A 12,890-nucleotide genomic window follows, 5' to 3' on the forward strand; every position below is an offset into this window, starting at 1 on the left:
TTCACCATGGTCTCGATCTCCTGACCTTGTGATCCGCCCGCCTCGGCCTCCCAAAGTGCTGGGATTACAGGCGTGAGCCACCGCGCCCGGCCATGATCACTAATTTTAAACAGAGACCTGTGGTTAAATGGAGCTCACATTGGCCTCTGGGGTTGCCTGGTTGCTCCTGCCCCAGGCTGGCGGAGGTTTGATGACACTTCCCAGGAAAGAGTGAAGCACAGCAGACAAAAGTAGAAGCAGCTCAGGGCAGCACGCCAGGATCCTGCCAGAGCTCATCAGCAGCCAGAGTGGAGGATATGCTGCTGCTGCTGCTGCTTCATAATAGCAGCTGAAGGGTTTATCAATCCTTCTACCCAACTTTCATTATTTAAACAATGTTGAACTTCCCACTATGAGTTTCCAAACTGTCTGACTTGTGGAGAGCCCTGTCTTAATTAGAAGGTCTTCATCTCACTCTTCCTTACTGCCTGCGGAGTTTTTCCACCTGAGAGTGTTTGTAGACATGGAACTGTGGGTGTTCTTACTTCTCCCCCCACTTGGATGATCGCCCATGCCGGTTAATTGGAGTGCCAACACATTTGCACCTGCTCATAGATTTCTCCATTTTCAATTTGCAGGAGTAGAGAAACAGGGGCCTAAAAGGAGTTTGTCTCAGGCACTTTCCACATCTTACCTTTATGTCTTACACGCGTTATTATTTTTTCACTGGACCTAACTGATTTGAATGTCTTGTTTGACCTCTGTCTTTGATTTTGGGATTGGAAGGGCATAACATTTGGCCATTGGTTCTCTATTCAATGTAAATAAAGTTGAAGTAAAGAGACTATTCTCTCTCGCCTGCTTTTTTGGTTCCTAAAGTATATTTAAAGAGAGCAAAATATTATAGCTTCCTAGTAAGTTAATTAAAAGATTCTGAAGAAAATTGGACAGTTTTTCAAAAAGGGAGTTTACAGAGTTTAGAATTTTTTCAGCATTTCCATCCTCTTCTCTTCCCCCCACACAGACTCATACAGAGACACACACAGACACACGCAGAGACGTGTACACAGAGACATGTGCACACACAGACACACCCACACAAACTAATACATTAGTAAATGGAAGCTTCCAAGTCATTGAATCTACTCCTTAAGCATACAATATCATCAGATATTAATACTTATTGCGTCCAAAAATTCCGTTTAAAAAACACGTCCTTGTGCTACATATCAAAAGGTAGGGAGTGAATGTGAAACCTGGTTCCCAGCCAGGATTGCCGAAGGGAAAAGTACTAGCCCAGAAGAAATACTTCTAGCTCCTTCCTTTGGATTTCAACACTCTTTGAACCCAGCTGAATTAAACACAACAGTTTGGTTCAGCAAATATTTATTAGGCAGCTGTGCACTGTGCGCAAGTTACAGTGCTAGCTCTCTGGGTTTAACTAGGGTGGATGAATACACTTCCCAGCCTCTTGAGAAGGTGCTGAAACTAAAGGGAGAATTAAAATGAAAATAAAATAAGTTCAAGTCCTCATTCTTTTTTTCTTTCTTTTCTTTTTTTTTTTTTAAAAGGAGTCTCTCTCTGTCGCCCTGGTTGGAGTGCAGTGCCACGATCTCGGCTCACTGTAACCTCCACCTCTCAAGTTCAAGCAATTTTCCTGCCTCAGCCTCCTGAGTAACTGAGATTACAGGCACATGCCACCATGCCCAGCTAATTTTGGTATTTTTTAGGAGAGGCAGGGTTTCCCCATGTTGGACAGGCTGGTCTTGAACTCCTGACCTCAGGTGATCTGCCCACCTCGGCCTCTCAAAGTGCTGGGATTACAGGCGTAAGCCACCGCACCCGGCTTCATTTTTAAGATGAGGTCCTTTCTCCGTTGTGGGGACGTTTCCAAGTTTCTAGTGGGATTAGTGTGAAACTGGCATTGCACTGCCTGCGTTCAAATCCGGCTTCCCCTGTACTGCCTCTGTGCCTCTTTGCTTCTCACTGCCTCAGTGTCCTCACCTGTAAACAAGGAAACCAGAAGCACTCCTCATAGAGCCACCCTGCACATCCTGTGTGTGTGTGTGCGCAGCACACACAACACTGCTGCACACACCATGAGCACTCAAACGTCAACAACTACTATCTCTCTAATTCAGAGCTTTGTTTTATTTTAAATTTGGAATCCAAATTAGTCCTATTCCAAATTCTCTATGAAAATGATTTTTTTCTTTTTTCCCCTTTCACTTTGGGGAGCCAAGAGACTTCCTTATTTCATTTTACACAATGTTGGATTTTTGAAATGTCCAAAAGAGAACAAAGAGAAGTGAAGTAGCCTCGTCCTTAAGTCATTACCCACCCCTCAACACATCTGGCATATTTTCTGGTACCTTCAAAGAAGTCCTATCACTTTCCAGCTCCATATTGTTCACATTCCTTCCCACCTCTAATGTTCTCAGTGTCTGCTAATTTCTCCTTTCCTTGAGGCGCCACGTCCCTTTCTCTGTAAACTTTATCCCAAGTATTTAAAAACATCTGTAGATTTTTGCCCTCAATACCTGAAGCATTCATTTATGTCATTCAAACCATGTTGTCCCTTGCATATGGCAACAGGGTTGCTTTTTTGCAATTCAAGTCTAATGCCAACTGGATAGGAAAGTACTGGAAAGAAATACATTGGCCGGGCACGGTGGCTCACGCCTGTAATCCTAGCACTTTGGGAGGCCAAGGTGGGCGGATCGCCTGAGGTCAGGAGTTCGAGACCAGCCTGGCCAACATGGTGAAACCCTGTCTCTACTAAAAATACAAAAATTAGCAGGGTATGATGGCCTATGCCAGCTACTCAGGAGGCTGAGGCACTAGAATCACTCGAACCTGGGAGACGGAGGTTGCAGTGAGCTGAGATCGTACCACTGCACTCCAGCTTGGGCAATAGAATGAGATTCCATCTCAGAAAAAAAAAAAAAAGACATTAACTTGGTCGCACCCTCGGCATTGAATGACACAGTTCTAAGCTTCAGTTTCCTTCTCTGAAAATAGGAATAATAATAAACTTAATAATAATGTTTACCTATAGGGCTGTTGTGTTAAATGAGCTTAAACATAGTTCCTGGATATCATGATCATTCAATAAATTTTAACTTTTTTTTTTTTTAGATGGGGTCTTGCTCTCTTGCCCAGGCTGTTTTCAAACTCCTGGGCTCAACCAATCCTCTTACCTCAGCCTCCGAAACTAGCTATTATTTTTAATAGACTAAATCATTCTGATTGGTTATTTACAATTTTTATAATTGGTGGTAATAATTAGACGGTTTTGTGTTTGCATAGAATTTTGCATTACCAAAACTTTCATGATTATTCTTAGTGTAGAAAATTTAATAAACTATTTAAAATGTAGAGAAAATGTAAAATTACTACTAATCTTATCCTTCAGAATCAATAATTTTATATATTTTGGTGTATTTTTTCAGTTCATATATTATGAATATTGTTTTCTAGTTTGAGTTTTAAAAATTAAAAGTTCTATGCAAACTCTATTTTTGGTGGTTGCATACATTCCATACTATGACTATATCATATTTTATTTAACAATACTTCACTTTTGAGCTATTGCACTGTTTGTTGGTTTAAGTTATTACATATTATTACATATATATATATAATGTTTTCATATAACCCATCGTGCTTCGTCTTAACCATTTCATCTTCCTACAAAGGATACGACTTGGAGTAGAATATTCAAATCATGTCATTTTCTATTTTGTGTTCATACAAAACCATAAACTGATACATTGAAATTAGTCTAGATTTATCTGCACAGAACTAAGTCCACGCAAAAAGCACTATGATGACTTTTACTTAACATGAAAATAGGTGGTTCCCACAACCGCTTCAGATACCGTCTAGACATGCTTACTCTTTAAAGACTAGAATGACAGCGCTTTGGGAGGCTAAGGCAGGCAGATCACCTGGGATCAGGAGTTCGTGGCCAGCCTGGCCAATGTGACGAAACACTGTCTCTACTAAAAATACAAAAATTAGCCGGGCGTTGTGGCAGCTGCCTAAGTAATCCCAGCTACTCGAGAGGCTGAGGCAGCAGAATCGCTTGAACCCAGGAGGTGGAGGTTGCAGTGAGCCGAGATCGTGCCACTGCACTCCAGTCTGGGTGACAGAGTGAGACTCCTTCTTAAAAGATAAATAAATAAATAAATAAACAATAACAAAAGACCAAAAGGAAATTCTTGCACTTTCCTCTTAATATCTAATTACATACTCCTCCTCAATAAAACACATCAAGCGTGTTTTATACATTGTTGCCTTGATATAGTTTTAGTTCAGTTTAATTTTTCAGTATTACTTTCTAACTGCAACAAAAGTCCTGTGTTAAAATGGATTTTTTTATTCCTCTTTTCTCTATCTAAAATGTATCCGTTAAATTCAGACGAAGTACCAAATTGTAAAACATTAAATTGCTCAGAACTTATGTGAGTTCTTTTCTATTTTTCATCCATAGTTTAGTGTATTAGAGACTAAGTGAGGAGGTGCTGACACATCAATGGTAATAAAAAAAATCATTAAACAGATTTTGAGGGGGCATGGAGGGCATGCAGATCAAGGCACAAGGTGGTTGAGTTTTTCATGATTCAAAGGGGACCAGTAATAGTGTAGAAGTCAATTACCAGATCACACTTTGAACTGATGTTATATTGCTATATTCTAAAAACATGTCTTATCTATATCTTTATCTTTTTATACTTCTCATCTATCCAACTATTATGAATATTTTAATATGTTGACTAAACAAATTGGTCATAATGACATATAGAGATAACTAATTTTCAAGGAATTCAATTTTGAATTAACAGTAAAAGACGTTGACCATAAATTGGACAGACAGCAGATTACCAAATAACTTGATTTTTTAATATATATATGTGTATATATATATTATTATTTTTTTTTTTGAGACGGAGTCTCGCTCTGTCGCCCAGGCTGGAGTGAAGTGGCCAGATCTCAGCTCACTGCAAGCTCCGCCTCCCGGGTTCCCGCCATTCTCCTGCCTCAGCCTCCAGAGTAGCTGGGACTCCAGGCGCCCGCCACCTCGCCCGGCTAGTTTTTTGTATTTTTTAGTAGAGACGGGGCTTCACCGTGTTAGCCAGGATGGTCTCGATCTCCTGACCTCGTGATCCACCCGTCTCGGCCTCCCAAAGTGCTGGGATTACAGGCTTGAGCCACCGTGCCCAGCCTAAAATATTTTTTAATATAGGAAAATGCCTCCAAAATGTCATCATTTGAGTGGATTAGTCAGCTACTCAATTAAATACAAAAACTTGTGTAAGGGGTCAGATGGATCTCAACATGTAATAGACCTTATTCCAGCCCATCCTGGATACCCCAAAACCCTGACTTGGTCATTACACATTCTATGTATGTACTGAACACTCACATGTACCCCATAAATATGTAAAATATTATGTATCGATAAAAATTGTAAAAGCCTAGCAATAAAATAAAATTCAAATAATATTCCTCAAGAAACAAAACAATGATAATAAACTTACATACAGCAAATATGAGCTACAATAGCATTAATCTGTAATGCAGGTGTTTATTAACACTATCTTTGGACCTCAGAATAATTTAGAAAAAAAAAGACTGGACAGACAACTTTTTTTTTCTTTTTAGATTAGACTTGATAAAGTGTCTTGCATGGAGTCTGGCTAGAGGATGTTTATATATATGATGTCTATTATCATATATATGGCATCCTATCAGTATTGAGATTGTTACACAATTGACCAGAGCATTACTCAGGACTGTGTATCTTGGAGTTTGCCCTGCTCTGGAAATTGTAAAATATTCATGCATTTCTTTTTCAAAGCATGCAATAGCTCTCTGGGCTTTCAAACCATCAGCTGCGAAGAGTCATGTTGTATAAACACACTTTCCCAGAGTAATCAGACTCATCAGTAATTTGCCTTTTCAGCCCAGGCTTTCCGGAAATTCTGTCAGGGAGAAAAAGTTCAAGTGCACTGTGGCTTTCCCCCTTTCCAATGTTTATTTTATAGTATTTCTTCTTTTGCCTTCTCCTTAAAAAATGTTTTCCGTTGTTTAAAACGGATTCCCACTGAGAGGGGGCAGGGGTTCAATTTTATTTAAATCTCTCTTCATTCCCGATGAGCAGGGGTTCTCTGTCTTCAAGCTGACACCCCCCGGTAGCTCTGGGCAGGGCGGCTTCTGTTCTTGGGCTCTGTCATTGTTGGGAGCCAGCTGCCGGCACCACCTGCATCTCTGCTGTGGTCGGCGAGCTCCAAGTGCCCGAGAGCTTCCTCCCAGGGCTGGGACACTCCCTCTGCATGGAACAAGATGCCTACAGAGCTGCTGTCCAAGCCTGCTGCAGAGACAGGCTGGGAAGGATGGCAAGGGTGAGAGAAAAGCACAGTGGAACCAGTGGCGCTTACCTGTGGTGTCAGGGTTCTGCCTTCTGTCCTCCAGCCTGATGAGCAGGGACAGCAGCCGTGCAGGCAGATGGTCGGGTTGGATGGCCCCAACCTTCTGTGCAGCTGCCAGCCAGCTGCACTGCCCTTGTCAGTGGCGCTATAAATAAGGCACGTCTGGACATCGGCCAGGCCCAGGAGATAAGAACCCAGCCCCTGGCTCCCACATGCCTTTTAAGGTCTCCAGATTAAAGGAGGCTCAGCTTCCAGATGGGAAGGGGCTGCCATGTCCTCACTTGTCTGCCTGCTTCAAGGACAGCCCAGGCCTCATATTTTCCAGGAATCCAAAGGGTGGCTGAACTGGGAAGGCCACCAGTGCCAGAAAGGGACCTTGCTTTGTCATACAAGAGGCAGAGCCTCCAACAGGCTGCCCAGCTCCATCTCTGTGCACCCCTCAGATTAGGTGACTGGCTTGGAGGCCCAGGAGTGGAAGGACACTTCCCCCAGGCCACACAGCACCTCAGTGAGCTGGGAAATGTGGATTTCTAGTGCTGCCTTTTGGAACAAGCTCACTGACCTTCTCTTTGGCTTACGAGGGCCTTCGCTTGGGTGAGAGGATGTTGGGAAAACCGAACAATCGACTTAACAAATGCCAGGCATTTGTGAAGCCATGGAGTGGAATACATTCGCAGAAAGTTCTCTCCCTCCCTATCCTCCCTGCTCAGGCATGATTATAAGGGTTTCTTGAGCCACACACTGTTTTCTCTATAGAATTACAACAGTGAAATCTTCCCAGAGCCTTTTTAAAGCCATATGCTGGGAGAGGAAAGAGAAAACTGATTTGGGGGGCCAACGGCTCCTGATTCTTCCTTAATGTCTTACTTATGAGTAGGTGAAAAGGCACTCACCCACGACTAGGGCCAGCCTCTTCCGAGGACTATTTGGCGACAGCTGTCTGCATTACCACAACAATCCTAAGCCTGCAGATTTATCCCAAGGAAAGAATAGTGGATGTGGGCAGCGATGTAACCGCAAGGACATTTCTCGAAGCTCTTTTTTTCTTAGAATTAGGAAAAGTTGGAAACAACCTAAATGGGTAACAAAAGGGGGCTGATTAAATGAGAAATAGTGTATAAAAAAACAGAACAGACCAGCCACAGTGGCTTATGCCTGTAATCCCAGCATTTTGAGAGGCTGAGGCAGGAGGGTCACTTGAGCCCTGGAGTTCAGGACTGCAGTGAGTTATGACCGTGTCACTGCACTCCAGTCTGGGCAACAAAGCAAGACCCTGTCTCTAAAAATAAAATAAAAAATAAAGCAAAGCAAAACATGCTGCAACCTTTAGAAATGTCAAAGGAGAATATTTAATGATATAGGAACAACGCATATAATAATATATTGAAAATAAAAAGCAGGTCATGGCTCTGCCTGTAATCCCAGCACTTTGGGAGGCTGAAGGGGGGGGCAGATCACATGAGGTCAGGAGTTCGAGACCAGCCTGGCCAACATTGTGAAACCCTGTTTCTATTAAAAATAAAAAAAAAAATTAGCCAGGCGTGGTAGTGGGCATGTGTAATCCCAGCTACCTGGGAGGCTGAGGCAGCAGAATTGCTTGAATCCAGGAGGCGGAGGTTGCAGTGAACCAAGATCGCGCCATTGCACTCCAGCCTGGGCAACAACAGTGGTCACCCTTGAGGGGAAAAGGGTGTATGTATAATATGAAGTTACTACACACAGGTAAGCACCCCCTCCCCCACCCCACACACACATCCTGAAAGGATGTGCCACAATTGGGGAAGGTGGTGATGGCTGGAGGAACGGATATGGCTGGTTTTATTTTCTTCTTTGTCTTATATGCAATCTCTAAATTATTTACAATAATGTTGTATTCCTTTTATAAGAAAATTAACTTCATCTAAACTCTTAGTTTCTGAGAATCAGAAGACAGCTTTCTGTGTTTCTGCATTAATGAATCTCAGTTTATTTTAAGGTTACAGACTTCCTTGGGATTTCCCCACTCTTTGGAAAAACCTATGTAAGGCCTAGAAGCTCTTTTTTATGCCAGTTCCAATGATCTGATGTAGCTGGATCTGTCGAATCCTCCAAGTGCCCCTGTCAAGGCAAAGGCAAGGCAAGAAAGAGAGAAAGAAAAGGAAAAAAAAAAAGCACTAAGAGAAAAGAAGGAAAAGGAAATAAACTTTATATAATATATGCAATCATAATGTATATTTTTATCACACCCAGTCACTTTTATCTGACCTAACATGCCCCATTTATGCTCCAATCAGGACATTAGAAAGGCACTTAATGGGCCTTTTATTTAAAGGAGGTGCATCTTCTGATGATTGTTTTGTTTTTTAAAAATTGTTTTTAACGTAAGTAATGACCTCCCGATCTGACTGTGTGATATAGAGGAACTTTTCTTTTACTTAGAACTCATTTTCAGTGACATGTATGCTGGAAGAGGGGACTCCTTTCCTGACCTGGCTCCTGTAGTATGGAGGGCCTGAAATCCTTTAATCCCCTCGTCTGTCTACAGAGACCAGCATGGGGTTGCCTCCCCCATGAACAGGACCTGGCCTAAGACATAGCACTGGGTGGTTTCAATGCTTTTGTGTTGAGTCTTATTGCCAGAGGAGCCTCTATGACAGACACAGCCCAGGGCAGAGCCTGCAGGCTGAGCACCATTCTGTGGACTATTATTTGAATTTGTGGTGCCAAAGCCTTGCTTGGACTATCCAAAGTCCTCGTGTAAGTGCTGACTGCCTACCTCAGAGACTAGCCAGCTGAACCACGGAAAGCATCCTGCAGGTGTCCAGGGAAGAGGGGGCACTTCCAGTCTCAGGTCAGCCTCTGGAGTAGGGTAGAGTTTCTCAAGAGAAGGACAAGATCAGGAAGAGATGGCACTGAGAGTCCTAAGGAAGGACCTCTCTTGGAGGAAGCTAGGCTGGAGGACAAGGAATTGGGGTGCCCAAATAAAGGACTTTCTGAAAGGGCTCACCAGTTTGCAGGGCTCATCTTTGATCTCTGGGAACAGCCCCCCAAAATGAACGAGAGGAAAAACAGTTTTCTCTCTACCTTTCATGAGTTCTTAGCTGGGATGCCCTGGAACACAAGACAGATCAACAGGAGTACAACAAACAAGGTGAATATTAAATAGCATGGATACCTTCTGTAACCACGGGAGTTACGCAGTGAGCTGAGCAAATCTTTAGGGTAGATCCAAGAGGGAGTTGAAACTTTGGATTGAAATATCATTTCCTGAAACACAGAAAGAATGGTGTAGGAAAGCCCTGTTATGGGGGAGAGGAACGCCCAGGAAAAGCACAGAAAATGAACAAAATGGATCATATTAAGTTGGCACCTTCTCCACAGATACATCTCAAGGGATTTAGTCATCCTTCTCTTCCTGGTGCAAAACTGGAGATTTCCCTTATAGATGTAAATGCTCTTCAAAAGGGTAACTTTTCCAGCACATTTAGGGGTGGTGTATTTTGGTCTCTAACAACAGCATCTGTTGGGACTCAGGAAACAACACTCCTAAGTATGGTGCTTTGGCAAATTGACTACTCAGAAGGCCTCAGCAGCAGCCTCAGCAGCAAGCCCCTCTGACCTTTTCCAGCCTTCCTGTCTTCCACCTCTTTTCCTCCCCTGCAGCTTTCAAAGAAACCAGAATCCTCTTCCCAAGGTGGGTCACAGAAATCAGAACTCTCCCGCAAAGCCAGCCGTAAAACCTGAAAGTATTGCTCTACCCTTCTCCTGCCTTTCTGGGCAAGAGCTGGCTATCAAGAAATTCTCTGAGCTGCCATGTCTGAAAGTAGATCATAAGATCTTCATTCCAGAGGGCTCTGCTCTATAGCTGGGAGGAAGGATTGCCACACAGAGAGGCCAAGAAGAATCTGAGCAGACAGGCTTTGCTGAGTTTTCCCACTCAGCCTGTTAGCGTTAGATCATTCCCTTTTCATCGTATTTCCACGTTGACTGTCCATGCCTCATCAAATCTAAGCATAACAATGGACAGCTTTCCTTGGGCCTTTTGGGTCTTCATTCTGAAGTCTCCCATGTCACATAAAGCTTTGAGGAAATATTTATTTTTTTAGACAGGTCTCTTTCTGTCACTCAGGCTGGAATGCAGTGACGTTATCACAGCTCACGAACTGCTGTCTCAAACTCCTGGGCTCAAGCAATCCTCCTGCCTTAGCCTCCTGAGTAGCTGGAACCACAGGCATGCACCACCGTGCCTGGCTAATTTTTAATTTTTTTTTTTTATAGACACAGGGGTCTTGCTGTGTTGCCCAGGCTGGCCTCGAACTCCTGTGATCAAGTGATCCTCTTGCCTCAGCCTCCCAAAGTGCTGAAATTGTAGATGTGAGCCATCGCACCAAGCTTATTATGCTTTTCTCTCGTTGGTCTGTCTTTTGTTAGAGAAGTGTTGGCTGTGACACTGCTGAAGGCGAGGAAAGGTATTGTACGTTTCTGCCTCCACGCAGCCCTGTTTCACATTCTTCCCGCTCCACGCTGACTCACTCTCAGTCTTGGGGATGGGTGAGATGTGAGGGAAGGTGCCTGCCTGACATTCACTACCCACAGCAGACACTGTGGGAAGGAGCCACATCTGCCGGGGGCGCCGTGGCCAGGACTTGGGGCTGTGGTCAGGACTGGGCGTGCCAAGGAGAGGAACCGCCCATGAATGTGGCACTTGCCTGTCTTTTATGGTATCATAGGGGAAAGGTGAACAGATACTTCTTGGTCATGTTTTCAAAAACTTGGAGACCAAAACCACAAGACAGATAGGTCTGAAACAAACATCTTTTATTCAGTTTGGGAAATACGTACTGAGCCTCCACTAGGAACGAGACACTGACAGGCACAAGGATAGACAGGATGGAGACTCACAGATGGCCATGAGCTCCTCTAGTTTATCCCCAGCTATCAGCCTGGATGAGGGCACCCCACCATGGGCAGTGTCTCCTGCAAAATCTCAGCACCCCCAGGCTCATGCACTCAGGCATTTTGCCCGTGGGACATAAAATCTTCTTGTTCATCCATCAGTGTTATTCATTCATTTTTCCAAGAACTGTCCATGGAGCTTCTTCCATGTGCCAAGCATTGTACTAGGTCTTGGAGCTTCAGTCCTGAACATAACAGAAGAACCTCAGGTCAAGGAGCTTGCAATGAACTAACTGTGCACTGCTGTTATAGCCTGAGGCGCTCACCTTGAACCTGGAGCACCTTCCCTTATAGTCACTGTAGGTGCCATTTACGACTGTTGCCACCACCCTCATCTTTGAGGGAGTCACTGTCACTACAGCTTCTTGCTCTGGGGTGGGCAGCCTTAAACTTTCTGTGAACCTGGATCTGTGGCTCCTGGAGCCTGCCAGAGCTGAGCTTTGTACGTGAGATGGGGCGTATCATCCAGTCAGTCACCTGCGTGCAGCACAGGCCCACGGCTGTAAGCCTAGCGCTGTTGAGCCTGCAGGGGGGTGTTTGTGCTTCTCATCTGTCACAAGGACCAGCTAGGCCCACATTTCCCTCCATTTCCTCTATCCCACCCAGCTAGACTGCTGCTGGGACTGCCTTTTCCTCCTCTCCCTCCCTGAGCTGAGAAGCCGTGGGGTTGGGGGTAACGCACCTGGCCCCAGGCTGGAGGGAGCTGGGTCTCTTTCACCATGGACAGGCTTTTCCCTGCTAGCTTGGTGGTTTGCATGTCAGAGGAAGACAGCTAGCCAAGGAGCCAGAGAAGGATAACAGAGAGGTAAGAGGAGAAGCACTTAGTGCTGGGGCAGAGAGAATAGGGTTTTAGGAGGGAATGCATGAAACGATATCATTTTTTGCAAGCTGAAAAGAGTATAGATCAAGGAAAGCCTTGTTTTTCCGGACTGGAAAGTCCTCAGATGCAGAACCAGTGTGTGTTGTGGTGCAGAGGATGAGTAGTTTGTGAACCGTGTTGCCTACCAAGCGCCTGTCTGCAGAATCTGGGAGGACAAGCCCAGCCTCGTTTTCAAGTGAATACCTTTCATTGCCTACCCATTCCATTTGCTATTTCTGAAACCTCTACATAAACATTCCTTCGCACTTCCCGGAACAATAAACAGGCAGGAAAGGTTGCATAAATGTCCAGTAAGTGTAAATACATTTACGATCAGCTCTGGGAAGTTTCAACCTGAAAAATAGCACCACCATTTGCTGGTGTACAGAATCCAGGCACCTCTTCTTTTGGAACTTGGCTTGTGCTGAACCTAGTTTAGGTGTTGAAGTGAACCATGTTACCCTATCAGGGAACTGACTCAATAATAATCTCAGTGTGATGTTAAGGAGTTTGGGCCGTAACCTGGAAAGATACAGTCCCAAAGGCTATAACCTTGAAAGTTGAATTCCCCAAAGACCCACATCCCTAAAGTTTAAATGCCCCAAATTTCAATCCTTAAAGATCAAAATCCCCAAAATATAATTCTAGAAAAAAAAATGGAAAACTTTTTTTTTTTTTTTGTT

At 44.0% G+C, this 12,890-nt stretch overlaps 1 protein-coding gene across 2 annotated transcripts in view; it reads right to left on the reverse strand.

Annotated features, from left to right (window-relative positions):
* The window catches only part of FHL2 (four and a half LIM domains 2), a 77,520-nt gene extending 70,724 nt beyond the window's left edge, over positions 1-6,796 (reverse strand). Inside the window, exon 1 of one of the 2 annotated variants that reach the window (XM_017875038.1) lies at positions 6,423-6,796. The gene's annotated coding sequence lies outside the window, so the exon portion shown is untranslated. The remainder of the gene's footprint in view (positions 1-6,422) is intronic. The other variant, XM_017875039.1, reaches the window with a different exon arrangement.
* Positions 6,797-12,890: the final 6,094 nt, after the last annotated feature.

The sequence above is a fragment of the Rhinopithecus bieti genome, unplaced genomic scaffold, assembly GCF_001698545.2.
Source record: "Rhinopithecus bieti isolate Rb0 unplaced genomic scaffold, ASM169854v2 scaffold_8783, whole genome shotgun sequence".
In the NCBI taxonomy this organism is placed as follows: Eukaryota; Metazoa; Chordata; class Mammalia; order Primates; family Cercopithecidae; genus Rhinopithecus; species Rhinopithecus bieti.